Consider the following 20978-nt stretch of genomic DNA (forward strand, 5'->3'; position numbering starts at 1 on the left):
CTTCCATCAAAGTTCTGGGATTCACCTGATCAGGTCCTGGAGATTTACCAACCTTCATGCCTTTTAAGGTATCTAACACCTCCTCTTTTATAATATTGACACTTTTCAAGATACCACTATTTATTTCCTGAAGTTCTCTAGCTTCCATGCCCTTCTCCATAGTAATTAGTGATGGTAGACAGATTTTGAGAAATCAGGAGATGAGTTACTCACCACAGTATTCTCAGCCTATGACCTGGTTGTGTTGCCACAGTATCTATATTGCTGGTCCAGTTCAATTTCTGGTCAATAACAACAATCAGAATGTTGATAATGAGGGAATTAGGTGATTGTAGCATCATTGAATGTCAAGTGATGATCACAAGGTTCTCTCTAATTGGAGATGGTCATTGCTTGTGTGAATGTTATGTGCCCCTTTTCAGTCCAAGCCTACATGTTGCCCTGGACTTGCTGAAGTCAGACATGCATAGATTCTGTCTCTGAGGAGTTGCAAAAGGAGTTGAACATTGCACAATCATTTATAAATATCGTCACTGCTGGTTTTCAGGGGTCCGTGATTGCAGTTATCTAATAAAAGCAGTCGACGATTTATTTCAATTTTCTGATAGTTTATTGAGAAGCAGTGGTTTACGTATGATATATTAGTTAATTAGGTAAATAAGGAAATATCCAACCCGAGACTGGTAGGAATGCCTTATTAATCCTGGAGCCAATGCATAGAATGTGGAGTAGGGGCGATATATTTCCATTTTCCAATGGTCTTATGTCCTTATGTGGTGACCTCAGAAAGTCTTTGGTGGCCTCAGTACTAATAATCTTTGCTTTAAGACTATTAGCCGATGAGATCTAAGAGCAGAACTAAGCCATTTGATCATGGCTGATATGTTTCTGAACCCTATTCTCCTGCTTTTCCCCATAAATTTTGATCCTCTTACTCATCAAGAACTGATCCATCTCTGTCTTAAAAGCACTTAATGCTATATTGCCACAGAAGGATGTGGAGGCTGAGTTCTACAGATTAGCTATCCTGTAGCTGAAGAAATTCCTCCTCATCTCAGTGCTACAAGGTCATCACATCACTTCTACACCCTCGGGCTGATGTTAAAGGGGATCACCTAATCTTCCCCCAGGGTGCTGGTGGACTTATCTCCTTGAATCTTCTTGCTGCTTCCTCCCCTCTTGTTCCTGTTAATAGAACTTATGTTGGGAGCTGGACATCAATGCTATGTCAATCAACTCTCTAACCACTCTTGGCCAATGGCCATGGGACAGTTACTCATGAGCCAGATGACCATTGCCCATTTGCCCACTTCCATTTTAAGGTTTCAGTCATCTCCTGGACCTGTGGGAATCCAGCCAAGTTACATGGCCAACAGTTCCATGAAATTGATTCACCTCATCCGTGGCAAAGTTGATCGGATTTGCAGACTTTGCGGGCAAAGCATCAGCAACGTAACTGGGGCACTTCTGGGAGGCTGAGTATGACATCCTGGATATGTCAGAGCAGGTCATTGGAAGAAGCCATTGGTAATGTTCACAGTCACCAGCAGGGCATGGCCATAAGTTCTTGTAGACTGATGCTTGCTTTCAGCGGACTGTAGATGTCTTCTGAGGCACTTTTGTTGAGAGCTGTTCAGAACGTTCACTGTTGCTCTAAATCCATGTTAGAGCTGGTATCGTCACCTTCAAGATGGAGCTCTCTGTCTATCACCTCGCCACCAATGGAACTGCACGTGGCTGTGGGTGAGGGAACCCCTTGTCATATTCCCTCTGGGAGTTGCTGTATGAGTTGCTGTCATTGATGGGCCTGAATCAAGCTGCTGCTCCCCTCAGGGATCCAACTGCTGCTGCAAGGATAATTCCCATTGCCAGGATTTTCCTGCATGGCATTAAGTCCTGAGAATGAAGGCCCTGAGACTATTTTGACAAGCAGTGGGTGCGCAATGATAATCCTTGCAGTGGCAGCCAAATCAGAGGGTTAATTGTGCTACACTCTTTACACTTAACAGCATACTTTTAAAAATTACTAATAATTATGTTTTATCTAAGCTCACAGGTTTGAAGCTCCTCTGATCCTCAAAGCCAGCTTACTGGATGAAGGCAGCAGACCTCATGGTGCCCACGACACATCTGACCACCCCAGAAGAAGGCCAGGCCAGCCGGAGGCAGCCTAGGCAAGCCCCAGGCTTGGGGCCTGCCAGAAAAGGGACCCAAGAGACCTGCCCCTGGAAGGAGAACCAACACGAAACATTCCCGGCCCCATAAGACGCCTGCCTGACATGAAATCGATCAGAACGTACCTTGAGACCAGCCCAAACACATCTGTAAAAAACATGGCTGGACCTGGGAAAAAAAACCACACAGTAAATTACTTGCTTCACTAGATCCTAAGCAGACCCTCTGCAAATTATACTAAACTGCTACATACCTGCTCCACAGGGTCCTGGAAGGATCACTTAACTGGAAGCAGTCATAATCCACTCCACCAGACCACCGGACCACTGAAATGTAAGAAACCTGTGAGGAAGAGGGGTAAGTGTGCCGGCCTGCTAGTAAGACTGAGACTATGCAGTTTCAAGACCCCCCTTCCTAGCTTACTCCGAGCAAATGTACAATCTCTGGAGAACAAGATGGATGAACTCAGATCACGGCTCAGCTTCCAGCATGAACTGCGGGACTGCTGCACACTCTGCTTCACAGAAACCTGGCTCAACCCAACCCTTCCCGACTGCGCATTTCAGGCTGATGGTTTTTCTATCCATCGTATGGACCACACAGCGTCCTCGGGTAAGTCAAAGGGTAGAGTGATTTGCTTTTTAATCAACAACTTGTGGTGCATGGACATTGCAATCCTGGGTAGCCTTGAACTCCTCACCATCAAGTGTCACCCCTTCTATCTACCACAGGAATTTACCGCTGCTATACTAACTGCTGTGTACATACCGCCACAAGCAAAGGTTGAAGAAGCTCTGGATGTGCTGTACTTCACCACTAACACCCTGGAGACAGAACACCCCGAGGCCCTGTTTATTGTAACTGGTGACTTCAATCAAGTCAATCTAAGGAAGGTGTTGCCCAAGTACCACCAGAACATTACCTGCCCCACCAGGGACCCGAACATTTTTGACCACATCGCTCCATTCCCTGCCCTCATTTTGGGAACTCCGACCACAATGCTGTGTTTCTTCTCCCGGCTTATAGGCAAAAGCTCAAGCAGGAGACCCCCCTCGTGGATACAGGTTCAGTGCTGGTCGGAGGAAGCAGAGGATCAACTCCAGTGCTGTCTGGAATTAGCTGATTGGGTCATGTTCAAATAGTCCGCAGGTACCTTGGACAAGTACGCCACCATCGTCACAGACTTTATCAGCAAGTGTGTGGAGGACTGTATACCAAGGAAGTCAATCTGGGTGTTCCCCAACAGGAAACCCTGGATGAATCAGGACATACAGAACCTGCTAAAAACCAGGTGTGAAGCCTTCAGAACCTGAGACCCACTAAAATATAAGGAATCCAAGTATGACCTTCGCAGAGCCATTAAGACAGCGAAGGACCAATACCGATCCAAACTAGAGACCCAGACAGACACCCAGCAACAATGGCAAGGACTGAATGATATCACAGGTTCTAAAAAAAGACAATGCAAGATAGCAGATGATGACACATACCTCCCAGATCATCTCAATGCCTTTTATACTCGCTTTGAGCAGACTCTCGGCGAAGAGGTAACACCTATTCCGACAAGTCCAGACGAACCTGTCCCAACAGTCACTGCATCAGAAGTCAGATCAGTTTTCCTTTGTGTGAATCCAAGGGAGGCGATGGGACCAGATGGAATACCAGGCCGTGCTCTCAGAGCATGCACAGATCAACTGGCAGAGGTATTCTCAGACATCTTCAACCTCTCCCTGCAGCAGGCCACTGTCCCTGCCTGTTTCAAGAGAGCCAACATCATCCCTGTGCCTAAGAGGGCTCATGCAGCATGTCTCAATGACTACTGCCCAGTGGCCCTAACATCGGTGGTCATGAAGTGCTTTGAAAGGCTGGTCATGGCATTAATCAACTCCAGCCTCCTAACTACTCTTGACCCACTCCAATTGGCCTATCGGACCAAGATTCATGTCAGATGCCATATCATTTGCTCTTCACTCCTCCCTAGAACATCTTACTCATTGACTACAGTTCAGCCTTCAACACTATTATCCCCTTGAGACTGATTACTAAACTTAATGATCTTGGACTAAGCCCCACTTTCTGCAACTGGATCCTCAGTTTCCTGACCCACAATCAGTGAACACTATCACCAACACTCAAGACTGGAGCCCTCCAGGGGTGCGTACCCAGCCCCCTACTGTACTCACTACACCCATGATTGCTTCGCGAAATACCAGACTCATGCCATTTACAAGTTCGCTGATGACGCCACCATAGTCGGTCGAATCTCAGATGGCGATGAAACAGATTACAGATGGGAGATGGAAGACTTGGAAAAATGGTGTACTGAGAACAACCTAGCTCCAATGCTGACAAAACCATTATTGACTTTTGGCTGGATGTTACTCATGCCCCCTTTACACATTAACAGCACAGAGGTGGAACGAGTGGAGGTGTCAAGCTCTTGGGAGTGGCCATCAACAGCAAACTTTCTTGGACTCTTCATGTGGACGCACTAGTTACAAAGGCCCAACAACGTCTCTTCTTCCTCAGGCAGCTGAGGAAATTTGGCATGACGGTGAATATCCTTGCCAACTTTTATAGGTGAGCCATTGATAGCATTCTGTCTGGATGTATCACTGCCTGGTATGGCAACTGTCCCATTCAAGATCAGAGATGGTTACAGAGAGTGGTGAACTCGGTCCGGACAATCATAAAAGCCAACTTTCCATCTATAGAATCGATCCACCAGGCCCGCTGTCAAGGAAAGGTCGCCAGCATTCTCAAAGATTCATCCCAATGTTTTTCTACAACCTCTACCATTTGGGAGAAGGTACAGAAGCCTGAACCAACCAGTTTCAAAACAGTTTCTACCCTACTGTTGTTAGAATACTGAATGGACTCACAAACTCTTAACATTTGCCTGTACCTGTGTTTTTGTTTTTGTCTCTGTTTACCTATTATTTACTTATTGATGCTATTTAACTATGGGATCTGCCTGTATTGCTCGCAAGATAAAGCTTTTCACTGTGCCTCGGTACACGTGACAATAAATTCAATTCAATTCAATCAACTGGCAGATTGGCAGTGCCATCGAGAGAGGGCAAAGAGAACAGGAGGGTGCCTTCCATAGTGAGGAGCTCTGGAAGGAGGTTCCTTGCCATGTCAGGTCAGGCTGGCAGGCTCAAGTGATCAAAAGGGTGAATTCACCAGCAGTGGGATCAGGGCCGTGAGGAAGGCATTTATTTCACAGTGCCCCTTCCTTGGCTACAGGAAATCAAGGCAATGGCCTTACCAGCTCTGGGTGCATGTGTCTCCAGATCCTGTGCAATGTGACTGATTCTCAATTACCCTCTGAGCCGAGCCACTGACATCCACATCTCATGAGTGGGGAAAAAAAATCCAAGGCATTTGAAAGATCATGTAGCAAATCTGTAATTTCCACTGAAGCTACTCATTTCAAGCTGAATGAAATACATTGTCAGCATGGGGCTTTCACAAAGAGACTGCTGTACAGTAACATTACAAAATTTTAAGAAATGTATTGAATATTATAAAATCTTGTGAAGAAAGATTCCATAGTAGCTTACTCGCTGAATGTACAAGATGGGTTATTTTTAATCTTTGCCAAGGACATATCTTTATCAAAAGCACAGAAAGACAATATTGCTAAGGTAGCCTCTTGCCTCATACATAAACCAATTGTCTGAAGGCTAAAAACAATGTTTTAGATGAGGTTGTGAGAAACACAGGCTTAATGATTTCACTGTTCATACTTTTCCAACAGATCAGTTTCAGTAAACCATCACTTCCTGCTGGACTCTCGCTTTTTGCACTGTGGAACGGTGCTGAGATCTTGGAAACTATGCACTGACTGTTCAGGCCAAAGAGCGGGATTAAAGACAGATATAAAAATAAAACGGAGAGAAACTCAGCAGGTTTGGCAGCATCTGTGGAGAGAGAATAAAAGTTAATATTTTGAGTCCAATCTGACTCTTCTTCAAGACTGAAGACAGACTTAATTAACTGCTTTTATGTGGAGATATAACGACATTATCAAAGTGGCATAATTTTCAAGATCAAAAGCACATTACAAGTAATTCTGCAACACCAAGAATGCAGCAAAGTTCAGTATGTCTTTGTGATTTACAAACATCACACCTCACTTTTGAGCCTGCAGTCATGACTTGACACCAACATCCTTGAGGTAAGGACATTTTACAGCTAGATCTAAGAGTCAGCAAATAGATCATGAGAAATCAAATTATTCCAGGTGTATTTAGAGTGAAACCAGTGAAAGAATAACTTTCGCTGAATAGCCTATTTTCAGTTAACTGATCAAGGGGTAACTGGTCAATGTATCATTAGGTTTCTTAGACTCAAAATCGAACACCAAGTAGGAAAAATCTATTGAGATTACTGATGTTGGCATTAGGAGGCCATAGTGTCATAGCATCATAGAGATTTTACAGTATGGAAAGAGACTCTTCAAACTATTGTGTTCACACTAGTCATCCCATTTTCCAGCACTTGGCCCCAAAGCTTTGTATGCTAAGGCCTTTCAAGTGTTCACCTAAATATTTATTACATGGCTTGAGGTTCTGCCTCCAGCACCTTTCAGGCAGTAAGTTCCAGATTTCCACAACATTCTGGGTGAAAAGGTTTTCCTTAAATCCACTCTAAACCTTCTACTCCTTACCTTAAAGATGTGCTCCTTGGTTATTTACCCCTCTACCCAGGAAAACATGTTTTTCTCTATCTACCTTGTCTATGTCTCAAAGAACTTTGTACACATCAATCAGACCCCTCCCTCAGCCTTCTCTACTCTACAAAAAACAACTCCTGCCTGTCAAGTCTCTCTTCATAGCTACATACCTTCAAACCCAGCAACATCCTGATAAATTTCTTCTGTATCCTTTCTAGTGTAATCACATCCTTCCAATAGTGTGATGATCTGAACTCTGCATAGTACTCCACCCATGACTTGACTAAGGTCACATACATTATACACAGCTCCACCATAACCTTCTTGCTCTTGTGTTTAATGCCGAGACTAATAAAAGTAAATTTTCCATATGCTTTCTTAACCATCTTATCTACCAGTCCTATTGCTTTCAAAGATCTATGGTATGCACACTCAGTTCCCTCAGTCATCTGTACATGTAAGCTCTTGCCTTGTTTGTCTCCCATAATGCTTGACTTCACACCTTTCAGGGTTAAATCCCATTTGTCACTGTTTGGCCCATGTGACCAGCCAGTTTAAGTCTTCCCTCGTCGTTATTTACAGCACCACCAATGTTTGTGTCATCTGTGAACTTACTGACATATCTCCTACATTCATGTCAAGATTATTAATGTACCCAACAAACAGAATGGGATGTAGCACTGAACCCTGTAGTAAGCCACTGCATGCAGGTTTCTCGTCACAAAAATATCCTTCTCGCATCCACCTCTGCTTCCTGCTTCTATGCAACATTTGGATCCTAGTTTCCAAATTGCTGTGGATCCCATTGGTTCTTGGCTTCTTAATCAGCCTGCCACGTGAGACCTTGTTAAAAGCCTTACTGAAGTCCATGTAGATGATATCAATCACATGACCCTCATCTGTACACTTCGTCACCTCCCCTCAAAAAGATTACCTTTGTTAAACACTATTTCCCCTTTACCAAGCCATGTTAACTAGCCTTGCTTAAGCCTTGCCTCTCCAAGTGGAGTTTAATTCTGTCATTCAGAATCTTTTCCAATAATTTCCCCTACTACAGATGTTCAATCACTGGTCTGTGGTTTCCTGGTTTATTCCTACCAACCTACCTGAATAGTGGTACCATATTAGCTGTCCTCAAGTCTTCTGGGATCCCTCCTGTGGTCAGAGAATATTTGAAAATTCGCGTCAAAGCCTCTGCAATCTCGTCCTTTGCCTCATACAGCAGCTTGGGCCCGGGAATTTACTGATTCTTAAGCCTGCTAAACTGTTAGTACCTTCCCTCTCTCTACTAATCTGTTCAATTATGTTAGAGTCTGCCTGATTTTATACCTACATCATCCATCTCTACGGTGAATACAGATGCAAGGTTATCATTTAAAACCACAAGTATATTTTCTAGCTTCATACACCGATTGTCCCTAATGGGCTGTACTCTTTCTTTTTCCCCAGTATACTTATAAAATAACTTTGAATTTTCCTTAATGTTATCAGCCTCAATCCTATCTCTCTTTGCTCTCCCTTAATTTCCTTTTTTTAAGTAACCCCCCTTCAATCCTCTAAGGCCTCTGCTGTTTTCAGCCTTCAATACTTACCATAGTCTCTCTTTTTCCCCTTATATAATCCTGTACATCTCTTGACATCCAGGATTCTCTGGGATTGTTGGTCCCACCCCTTAACTTCACAACAATATGTTGGCCCGACACTTTCGCTATTATTCTTTTGAATGTTTCCCACTGGTCTGATGTGGATTTCCTGCAAGTAGGTGTTCTCAGTCCACTTTGGTCAAATCCTGTCTTATTGTAATAAAATTGACCTTCTTTCAATTCAGAACATTTATTTTAGGTTCATCTAATTACCTTAAATGCTTTTGAATAATGATCACAACCACCAAAATTCTACCCCTCCCTGCCACTTGCCACATCTACCACTTGCCCAACTTTGTTCCCTAAAATTAAGTTCAGCACTATTCCCTGTCTTATAGGACTTTCTAAATGCTGGCTTTAAAAAGCTCTCCTGAACACATTTTAAGAATTCCACCTCCTCCAAGCCTTTCATTGTGTCCCAGTTACTTTTGGGGAAAGTGGGGGAGGTGGCACAGTGTTTAGCACTGCTGCCCCACAGCAGCAGAGATCCCAGTTCAATTCCCGCCGCAGACAACTGTCTGTGTAGAGTTTGCACATTCTCCGTGTGTCTGCATGGGTTTCCTCCGGGTGCTCTGGTTTCCTCCCACAGTCCAAAAATGTGCAGGTTAGGTGAATTACCCATAGTGTTAGGTGAAGGGGTAATTGTAGGGGGGTGGGTTGGTCTGAAGGACCTGTTTCCACACTGTAAGTAATCTATTATTATTACCCTATTATTTTGTACACATCTCTTGAGATTTGCCTCGATTTTGTCTTTCTATCTTTCCCTGACAATTTAAGGGTCTACACCACACCTCGAGCAAAGTGATTACACTGTTTTTTTTTAAAAGTTAAATCTATTTGGCCACATTTGAGGAACCAGCTAAGATATTACCCCTCCTCAAGCATGTCTTCATAACACAGTAATATTGCACCCCCAAGCAGGAATCAACACTCTAAATTTATTTGCCTTACATGCAAGACACCTTTCGTTAAAGTAATATCCAGTCTTGCCACGTTTTCTTGTACCTTAACATGACTGAATTTGAACTGCCTTTTGACTGACTTGGTTTTTATTGTATTTTTTGGTGTATTATATGTACCTCCACTCTACAACTCTCTTTCAAAGCAACAAGAAACACATTAGCAGACCTCTTCACCAAGATGTTGGTACAGTTCCAGGTTTGTTTCCTATTGTCAATAGGAAGGAAACCCAAGACTCTACAGAAGTGGTGGAAATACTTTCATTTCCTATCAAACAGTAGAACTTACTGCAGAAAGAAATCAGCACATTGTGTGGAGAAGCAAATACCAGCAACAACAATGAACAACACAATACATTCCTCAAGCTCATTGATAAACTTTTGACAGGAGTCATTCAGACAGCAGAACCATATGCAGAATAAATTGTGACAGAAATTAATGTCAGATTGGAAAATATCAACACAGGACCAAGTGGCCTGCCCCACTTTTCAATACGATTATAGCTGATCGAACCTTTCAATGTCTTTTACCCACCCCATTTCCGTAATCTTGAATGCCACTTGTAATCAGAAATCTATCAATTTCCACCTTAAATATAGCCAAAGCTGAAGCTGACACAGCCCTCTGTGATTGTGAATTCCAAATGTTCACAACCCTCTGGATGAAAACAAATTGCTCCTCATTTTCAAACTAAATGACAGCCCCCTTATCTTTAACTTGTATACGGTGCCTGGGTTCTGCACTCCTCTACCAGGGGAAACATCTTATCTTTATCTACCCTGCCTATTCCTCTCAGTATTTTGTCAGTTTCAATCAGACCACTTCTATTCTCGAGAGTTTTGGAGGCCTGGTTTTCTCGATCTCTCTTCAGAGGTAATCCAGTCATTCTAGAAACTAGTCCACTGACCCTGATGATGAGAGTTCAAGAAGAACATTTCAATTCTTCTTCTTCCAAAACAGAAATCTCAGTACAAGTAATCATGGGTTCTGTGAATATTGGGATTCCTTAAAAACTGAATTTTCACTGTACTGATCTATCGTGTAGCCGGAGAGATCATTTAACAGATATTTCGGCATTACTTAACTTTCCAAAGTTCTAGTGAAATCAAAGGGAGGAATTACAAAATAACACAGAGGTCATGATGCCAATTGAACTAGCATCAACAATTCATCTGGTGCCAAACACAGTCTATTACCAGTGTATTATTCTTGACAATAACCTTTGAAAGAATGGTAAACACACCCTCAGATGACGGTAAGCAAGGAGATAATGATCAACTAATGTCATGAGTTGCTGTCCCATTGTCATTGGCCAAAGAGGTTCAGACAATTGATTGACAGAGAACATAACCCGCCCCTGAAATGATAGACGACTAAGTGGCAGGGTCAGAGAGAGAGGAGTACTCAGGATAGGGAAGTGCAAGGGGTGAAGCACATGTGGTCTAGGCCAGTTCCACACTGGAATACCCACACCAGGGATAGGTCTGGAGGATCTGTGGCAAAAGCCAAGAATAGAGTAGACTCAGGGCAGAGGGGAGTTTTCCCAGAGAACAGTTCTCATTAAGTAGACCTTAAAGGCAGCAGTCATTATCGAGGAGTCCTCACCAGATAGATGGAAATAGACCAGAAGAAAAGGAGGCTAAAGAGATAATTTCCTTAACCTCGGCTAGAGATGAGGATGTTGTCCCCACCACTTCAACAAGACCAAATGATTCCAAGCTAACAGCTTATTTGTTCTCTGCTATCAACGGGCCATCTCCAATTGTCATGGCTGTATACTTTCTGTATATAACTAGCTAATATATCTAGTATTCTGCTTCTTAACAAGCTCAATAAACTATCAGAAAATCACTTACAGATCATTAACTGTCTAACTCTGATCACAAACTTCTAAAAACTACAGCTCAAAAATTTCAAATACAGACCCATCAGCAGATTATAACTCAAGATTTGCTTGCACAAAATAAAAACATCCCCCTTTTGACTCCATGGTCAGACCAGATGCAGGAGATAGTAAAAAAAGTTACTTGGATTAGAGATTCAAGCACAAGTAATCATTTCGCAGTGTAAAGCCATAGAGTCATACAGCTGTACAGCACAGAAACAGATTGGTCCAACTTGTCCATGTTGACCAGATATTCAAAATTAATCTAGACTCATTTACCAACATTTGGCACATAAGCCTCTAAACCTTCCTATTCATATAGCCATCCAGATGTCTTTTAATGTTCTAATTTACTTTGCCATTTCCTCTGGCAGCTCATTCCATATGCGCACCACCCTCTGCATAAAACAAATTACCGTTCAGGTCCTTGTTAAATCTTTCCCCTCTCATCTTAAACCTATGCTGTCTAGTTTTGGACTCCCCTGTTCTGGGGAAAAGACCTTAGCTATTCATTCTTTTCATGCCCCTCATGATTTTATAAACCTCTCTAAGGTCACCCCTCAGCCTCTGATGCTCCAGGGAAAACAGCCCCAGCCTATTCAGCCTCTCCGGATAGTTCAAACCCACCAAACCTAGCAACATCCTTGTAAATCTTTTCTGAACGCTTTCAAATTTCACAACATTCTTCCTATAGCAGGGAGACCAGAATTCCTTGAGCATTCCAAAGGTGGCCTAACCAAATTCCTGTACAGCTGCAACATGACCTCCCAACTCCTATACTCGATGTACTGACCAATAAGGGAAAGCATAACAAACGCCTTCTTCACTATCTTATCTACCGGCAAATCCACTTTTAAGGAGCTATGAACCTGCACTCCGAGGTCTCTTTATTCAGCAACACACCCGAGGACCTTACCATTAAGTGGATAACTCCTGCCCTGATTTGCCTTTCTCAAATGCAGCACCTCACTTTATCTAAATTAAACTGTATTTGCTACTCCTCGGCCTATTGGCCCATCTGATCAAGATCCTGCTGTACTGTCAGGTAACCTTCTTCGCTGTCCACTACACCTCCAATTTTGGTGTTATCCCCAAACTTACTAACCATACCTCCTATATTCGCATCCAAATCATTTATATAAATGACAAAAAACAGTGGACCCAGCACCAATCGTTGTGGCACACTGCTGATCACAGGGATCCAGTCTGAAAAGCAACCCTCCAGCACCTCCCTCTGTCTTCTACCTTCGAGCCAGTTCTGTATCCAAATGGCTAGTTTTCCCTGTATTCCATGTAGACATTGCTAAGCAATCTATCATGAGGAACCTTGTCAAACACCTTACTGAAATCCATATATTCTTTCTACCGCTTTGCCCTCAATCTTCTTTGTTAGTTCTCAGGGCTACAGCGGGCACACAGAGAGGGGAGCTGGAAGGTAAGTGGGGACCAGTTTATATTAACGTTTTTCTTTTCGCAGTCTGTGTTTTTTTTTCAACTAGGAGTGGGAACCCGGAAGTCGTCAACAGAGGCTTCTGGGAAGGTAAGAAGTTTGAGTGGAGAAGGAACCCGAGACACTACACGTGTAGTGTCTCCCATCCTCCCTCCTCCTCCAACCTAAAAAAACGGACTCAGTCGGCTGAACAGGTAGGCTACTTAGTGTTCTTGTTTTGGAGACTAAGTGTAGAGTTATGGCAGCGCAGGCAGTGGAATGTTCCTCCTGCAGGATGTTTGAGGTAGGGATGACCACCGATGCCCCTGCCAATTTCACCTGCAGGAAGTGCAGCCAGCTCCAGCTCCTCACAGACCGCGTTAGGGAACTGGAGCTGGAGTTGGATGAACTGAGGATTATTCAAGAGGCTGAGAGGGTGATAGATAGAAGCTACAGGGACATAGTTACGCCAGAGAACAGAGGTAGCTGGGTAACAGTTAGAGGTGGGAAGGGGAGGAAGCAGGCAATGCAGGGATCCCCTGTGGTCGTTCCCTTCAACAATAAGTATACCGCTTTGGATACTGTTGGGGGGGATGGCCTAGCAGGGGTAAGCTGCAGTGACTGGGCCTCTGGCACGAGGTCCGGCTCTGAGGCCCAGAAGGGAAAGGGGGAGAGGAGGAGAGCGCTAGTTATAGGAGACTCTATAGTTAGAGGGACAGATGGACGGTTCTGTGGACATGGGCGAGACTCTCGGATGGTTTGTTGCCTCCCGGGTGCCAGGGTCCGAGACATCTCGGACCATGTCTTCAGAATCCTTAAGGGGGAGGGTGTGCAGTCAGAAGTCATGGTGCACATTGGCACCAATGACATAGGTAGGAAGAGGGGTGGGGAGGTCATTCAGGAACTCAGGGAGTTAGGCTGGAAGCTAAAAGCTAGGACGGATAGCGTCGTCATCTCTGCGTTGTTGCCAGTACCACGTGACAGTGAGGCAAGGAATAGGGAGAGTGTGCAGTTGAACACGTGGCTGCAAGGATGGTGTAGGAGGGAGGGCTTCAGGTATTTGGACAATTGGACTGCATTCTGGGGAAGGTGGGACTTGTACAAGCAGGACGGGTTGCACCTGAACCAGAAGGGCACCAATATCCTGGGGGGTAGGTTTGCTAGCACTCTTCGGGGGGGTTTAAACTAATTTGGCAGGGGGATGGGATCCGGACTTGTAGTCCAGCAAGTAGGTTAGCTGTTTTTCAGGATGTCCAAGAATGTAGGGAGGCTGTGGAGAAGGTAGCACTGACAGGGAATACTTGCGGACACAGAGATGGGCTCAAGTATGTATACTTTAACGCAAGGAAAATTAGAAATAAGGTAGGTGAACTTAAGGCGTGGATCAGTACTTGGGACTACGATGTTGTGGCCATCATGGAAATGTGGATAGAAGAGGGACAGGAATGGTTGTTGGAGGTTCCTGGTTACAGATGTTTCAGTAAGATTAGGGGGATTGGTAAAAAAGGAGGGGGGTGGCGTTGCTAATTAGAAATGGTATAACGGCTGCAGAAAGGCAGTTCGAGGGGGTTCTGCCTTTGGAGGTAGTATGGGCTGAAGTCAGAAATAGGAAAGGTGCAGTCACCTTGTTGGGTGTTTACTATAGGCCCCCCAATAGCAGCAGAGATGTGGAGAAACAGATTGGGAAACAGATTTTGGAAAGGTGCAGAAGCCACAGGGTAGTAGTCATGGGTGATTTCAACTTCCCAAATATTGATTGGAAGCTCTTTAGATCAAGTAGATTGGATGGGGCGGTGTTTGTGCAGTGTGTCCAGGAAGCTTTTCTAACTCAGTATGTAGATTGTCCGACCAGAGGGGAGGCCATATTGGATTTGGTACTTGGTAACGAACCGGGACAAGTGATGGGCTTGTTAGTGGGTAAGCATTTTGGTGGTGGTGACCACATTCTGTGACTTTCACCTTGGTTATGGAGAGAGAGATAGGTGCGTGCAACAGGGCAGGTTTTACAACTGGGGGGAGGGTAAATATGATGCTGCAAGACAGGATCTGAGGAGCATAAATTGGGACCATAGGCTGTCAGGGAAGGATGTCGTTGAAATGTGGAACTTTTTCAAGGAACAGATATGACATGTCCTTGATATGTATGTACCCTGTCAGGCAGGAAAGAGATGGTCATGTGAGGGAACCTTGGTTGACGGGGGAGATTGAATGTCTTGTAAAGAGGAAGAAGGAGGCTTACATAAGGTTGAGAAAACAAGGTTCAGACAGAGCGTTGGAGAGATACAGGATAGCCAGGAGGGAGCTGAAGAAAGGGATTAGGAGAGCTAAGAGAGGGCATGAAAAATCTTTGGCGGGTAGGATCAAGATAACCCCAAGGCCTTTTATGCATATGTGAGAAACATGAGAATGACGAGAACAAGGGTAGATCTGATCAAGGACAGTAGTGGGAGACTGTGTATTGAGTCGGAAGAGATAGGAGAGGTCTTGAATGAGTACTTTTCTTCAGTATTTACAAATGAGAGGGACCGTATTGTTGAAGAGGAGAGTATGAAACGAACTGGTAAGCTAGAGGAGATACTTGTTAGGAAGGAAGATGTGTTGGGCATTTTGAAAAACTTGAGGATAGACAAGTCCCCCGGGCCTGACGGGATATATCCTAGGATTATGTGGGAAGCAAGAGAGGAAATTGCAGAACTGTTGGCAATGATCTTTTCGTCTTCACTGTTAATGTGGGTGGTGCCAGGGGACCGGAGAGTGGCGAATGTTGTGCCCCTGTTTAAAAAAGGGAATACGGATAACCTTGGGAATTACAGGCCAGTTAGTCTTACTTTGGTGGTAGGCAAAGTAATGGAAAGGGTACTGAGGGATAGGATTTATGAGTATCTGGAAAGACACTGCTTGATTAGGGACAGCCAGCATGGATTTGTGAGGGGTAGGTCTTGCCTTACAAGTCTTATTGAATTCTTTGAGGAGGTGACCAAGCATGTGGATGAGGGTAGAGCAGTGGATGTAATGTACATGGATAGAGAACTGGCTAACCGGTCGAAGTCAGAAAGTGGTGGTAGATGGGAAATATTCAGCCTGAAGCCCAGTTACAAGTGGAGTTCCGCAGGGATCAATTCTGGGTCCTCTGCTGTTTGTAATTTTTATTAATGACTTGGATGAGGGAGTCGAAGGGTGGATCAGTAAATTTGCAGACGATACGAAGATTGGTGGAGTTGTGGATAGTGAGGAGGGCTGTTGTCAGCTGCAAAGGGACTTAGATATGATGCAGAGCTGGGCTGAGGAGTGGCAGATGGAGTTCAACCCTGTCAAGTGTGAGGTTGTCCATTTTGTCAGGACAAATAAGAATGCGGAATACAGGGTTAACGGTAGGGTTCTTAGTAAGGTGGAGGAGCAGAGGGATCTTGGGGTCTATGTTCATAGATCTTTGAAAGTTGCCATTCAGGTGGATAGAGCTTGTAAGAAGGCCTATGGTGTATTAGTGATCATTAGTAGAGGGATTGAATTCAAGAGTCGTGAGGTGATGTTGCAGCTGTATAGAACCTTGGTAAGGCCACATTTGGAGTACTGTGTGCAGTTCTGGTCGCCTCATTTTATGAAAGATGTGGAAGCTTTGGAGAGGGTGCAGAGGAGATTTACCAGGATGTTGCCTGGAATGGAGAATAGGTCGTACGAGGATAGGTTGAGAGTGCTAGGCCTTTTCTCATTGGAACGGCGAAGGATGAGGGGTGACTTGACAGAGGTTTATAAGATGATCAGGGGAATAGATAGAGTAGACAGTCAGAGACTTTTTCCCCGGGTACAACAGAGTGTTACAAGAGGACATAAATTTAAGGTGAAGGGTGGAAAGTATAGGGGGGATGTCAGTGGTAGGTTCTTTACCCAGAGAGTGGTGGGGGCATGGAATGCGCTGCCTGTGGGAGTGGCAGAGTCAGAATCATTGGTGACCTTTAAGCGGCAATTGGATAGGTACATGGATAGGTGCTTAAGCTAGGACAAATGTTCGGCACAACATCGTGGGCCAAAGGGCCTGTTCTGTGCTGTATTGTCTATGTTCTATGTTCTTCAAAAAACTCAATCATGACATGATTTTCCACACACAGAGCCATGTTGACGATCCCTAATTAATCTTTACCTTTCCAAATACATGTAAATCCTGTCCCTCAGGATTCCCTCAACAATTTGCCCACCAGCAATGTCAGGGTCACCCGTCTATAGTTTCCTGGCTTTTCCTTACCACCCTTCTTAAATCATGGCACCATGTTATCCAACCTCTCGTCTTCCGGCATCTCACCTGTGACTATCGATGCTCAAATATCTCAGCAAGGGGCTCTGCAATCACTTCCCTTAGCTTCCCAGAGAGTTCTAGGATACACCTGGTCAGGTCCTGGAGATTTATCCACCTTCATGCGTTTTAAGAGGTCTAGCACCTCATCCTCTGTAAAATGATCATTTTTCAAGATGACACTATTTACTTCCCCATGTTCTCTATCTTTTATATCCTTCTCCACAATAAATACTGATGCAAAATACTCATTTAGTATCTCTCCAATCAACTGCAGTTCCACACATAGGCAGCTGTGCTGATCTTTAAAGGGCCCTATTCCCTCCCTGGTTACCCTTATGTCCTTAATGTATTTGTAGAATTCCTTTGGATTCTCCTTAACCCTTTTTTGCTGAAGCTATCTTATGTCCCCTTTATGTTCTTCTGATTTCCCTCTTAAGTACAAAACAACCTCGGTTATCCGAACATCAATTATCCGAATTTAGGGATTATCCAAACAAGCTCTCAAGGTCCTGTAAAAATTTTATCAAATTTAAATAGAAGCACAGTGAGAGCAGGCAGCCTGGGCTGGCGGTGGGAGCAGGAACAGGGTCGTCACGGGAACCCTGTTCCTGCTATTGCCGCTGCCACGGGAGCCCTGATCATTTGTCCAAACAATCGATTATCCAAACAAAATATTCCCTGCCCACCTCATTTGGATAATCGAAATTATTTTGTATACTCCGACTGTCGTTATCCTCTTCCAGGGATTCACACGATCAATGCTGTCTATACGCTTCTTTCTTATTGACCAAACCCTCAATTTCTTTAGTCATCCAGCATTCCCTACACCTACCAGCCTTTCCTTTCACCCAATCAGGAACATGCTGTCTTTGGACTCTCCTTGTCTCATTTTTGAAGGCTGCCCATGTTCCATTCATCCCTTTCCATGTGACCATCCGCCCCCAATTAACTTTTGAAAGTTTTTGCCTCATACTGTCAAATGTGGCCTTCCTCCAATTTAGAACTTTATATTTTAGATCTGGTCTATCCTTTTCCATCACTATTTTAAAACTAATAGAATTATGGTCACTGGCTCCAAAGTGCTCCCCCACTGACACCTCAGTCACCTGCCCTGCCTTATTCCCCAAGAGTAGGTCAAATTTTGCACCTTCTCTCATAGGTACATCCACATACTGAATCAGAACATTTTCTTTTACACAGTTAACAAATTCCTCTCCATCTAAACCCTTAACACTATGGCAGTCTCAGTCTATGTTTGGGAGTTAACACCCCATAATATAGACACCCTTTCATTCTTACAGATAATTGAGATCTCCTTACAAATTTGTTTCTCAATTTCCCACTGACTATTTGGGGTCTATAGTACAATCCCAATAAGATGATCATCACTCTCTTACTTCTCAGTTCCACCTATATATCTTCCCTGGACAAATTCTCAGGAATATCGTCCATAAGTACACCCATAATGTTATCCCTAATTAAAAATGCCACTCCCCCTTTCTATCCTGGCTATAGTATCTATACTCTGGAACATTAAGCTGCCAGACCTGTCCGTGCTTGAGCCATGTTTCTGTAACTGCTATGCTATCCTAGTTCTACGTTCCCAACCATGCCCCGAGTTCATCTGCCTTAACTGTTTGGCCTCTTATATTGAAATAAATGCAATTTAACTTATCAGTCTCATCTCATTCTCTGTTTTTTTGCTGCCTACCCTGACCGTTTGACTTGCCCCTTTTCCCAACTGTACCAATCTCAGACTGATCTCTTTCTTCACTATCTCCCTGTGTCCCACTAACCACCAACCAACCACCTCACCAAATCTCCCTGTCAGTATATTAGTCCCCTTGCTATTCAGGTATAGTCCATGCTATTTATACAGATCACTTCTACCCCAAAAAAGATTCCAAGGATCCCATAATGTGAACCCTTCTCCCCTGCACCAGCTCCTCAGCCACGCATTCCATCTACTCTATCTTCTTATTCCTACCCTCATGAGCTCATGGCACCGGGAGAAATCTAGATACAACTACCCTGGAGGACCTCCTTTTTAAATTCCTGCCGAACTTTCTATATTCTCTCCTCAGAATCCCATACTTTTCTCTTCTTATGTCATTAGTTCCAATGTGCACAATGACCTCCTGCTGGTCCCGCTCCCCTTTGAGAACATTCTGCACCCTCTCTGATATCTTTGATTCTGGCACCAGGGAGGCAGCTCACCATTCTGATTTCTCCCTGTCCTCCGCAGGAATGTCTGTCTGTGCCTCTGCCTAGAGAGTTCCCTAGCACAATTGACCGCTTGGAACCTGACATACCCCTCATCACATTCGAGCCAGTCTCGATACCAGAAACTTGGCTGTTCGTGCTACATTCCCCTGAGAGTCCATCACTCCCTGCATTTTTCAAAACAGCACACTTGATGAAATGGGAAAAGCCACAGAAGACTCCTGCACTACCAGCCTACCTCTCCTAGCTTTCCTGGAGCTAATCCCTCTGCCTGACTGTATCTGCGGCTTTTCTCCCTTCTTATAACTGCCATCCATCACACCCCTTAGCTCCTGTAAATTCTTCATTGCCTCTAACTGCTGCTCCAACCAATCCATGCGATCCAATAAGATTTGCAACCAAACATACTTCCTGCAGACATAATCATTGGTAACATGGAAACTCTCCCTTATCTCCCACATTGAACAGGAAGAGCACGTCACTCCAGTAAAGGCCGCCTTTGCACCTTAACAATCAACAGACCCAGAAAATAGCACAGTCTTACTGCTCTAAAAACGCTGCTCCAGGCTGAATTTGCATCTATGTTTTTATATATTGTTTTATTTATTCATTTTTGGGATGTGGGCATTGCTGGCTGGCCAGTATTTATTGCCTGTCCCTAGTTGTCCTTGAGAAGGTGATGGTGAACTGCCTTGTTGAACCACTGCAGTTCACCTGCTGTGAGTTGACCCACAATGTCATTAGGGAGGGGATTCCAGGATTTTGACCAAGCGACAGTGATGGAACAGTGACATATTTCCAAGTCATGGTGGCAAGTGGCTTGGAGGGGAACTTTCAGAGTGGCACGGTGGCAGAGTGGTTAGCACTGCTGCCTTGCAGTGCCAAGGACCTGGGTGCGACTCCAGCCTCAGGCAACTGTCTGAGTGGAATTTGCACATTCTCCCCGTGTCTGTGTGGGTTTCCTCCGGGTGCTCCAGTTTCCTCCCACAGTCCAAAGATGTGCAGGTTAGGTGAATTGGCTATGCTAAATTGCCCATAGTGATAGGTGCATTAGTAGGGGAATGGGTCTGGGTGGATTACTCTTTGGAGGGTTGGTGTGGACTTGTTGGGCCGAAGGGCCTGTTTCGTACTGTAGGGAAGCTAATCTTGAAGGTGATAGTGTTCCCATGTATCTTCTTCCCTTGTCCTTCTATGAGTTTGGAAGGTACTATCTGAGGACCCTTGGTGAATTTCTGCAGCGCATCTTGTAGAGAGTACACACTGCTGCTACAGAACATCAGTGGTGGAGGTGATGGAGTTTTAAAGACTAATCAAGAGACAGAGCTTGGTGTTACTGAAAAAATACACATTTTGTTGAAACTTTTTTCTTGAAATCATTAGGTCATTTGACAAGAATACAAATTTAAGCAGTCAGAAAAAACATGTAAATGTATGACACCTATTTTAGCTCAAGAAAGTAGGTGACAGCCATTTGTTGGTTAATTTTTTAACATAATATCCTAACAAATCAGAGTCAATGCTCCTGCTTTAAAATTTAAACAAAGCCTGGCGGTTAACTATCAATTAGCCTTAAGGGGTGCAATCTCCATGTCAGCACCTCTATACATCAGAATCTACTTGCCAACCAAACAGCATCCTCCTCTCACTCAGTGCAGGCTCTCAATTTATTTCTATAAGATAATGTCTCTGGC

The 20978-nt window shown here is 44.2% G+C and overlaps 1 long non-coding RNA gene across 1 annotated transcript in view; it reads left to right on the plus strand.

Annotated features, from left to right (window-relative positions):
• Positions 1–20978, plus strand: part of LOC122552208 (uncharacterized) — a 66674-nt gene that overhangs the window by 28174 nt on the left and 17522 nt on the right. Inside the window, exon 2 of the long non-coding RNA XR_015757738.1 lies at positions 5939–6358. This is a non-coding gene — a long non-coding RNA (uncharacterized LOC122552208). The remainder of the gene's footprint in view (positions 1–5938; positions 6359–20978) is intronic.

The sequence above is a fragment of the Chiloscyllium plagiosum genome, unplaced genomic scaffold (genome assembly GCF_037043375.1).
Source record: "Chiloscyllium plagiosum isolate Xiang-an unplaced genomic scaffold, Cpla_swu_hap1 HiC_scaffold_1, whole genome shotgun sequence".
Taxonomy (NCBI): domain Eukaryota; kingdom Metazoa; phylum Chordata; class Chondrichthyes; order Orectolobiformes; family Hemiscylliidae; genus Chiloscyllium; species Chiloscyllium plagiosum.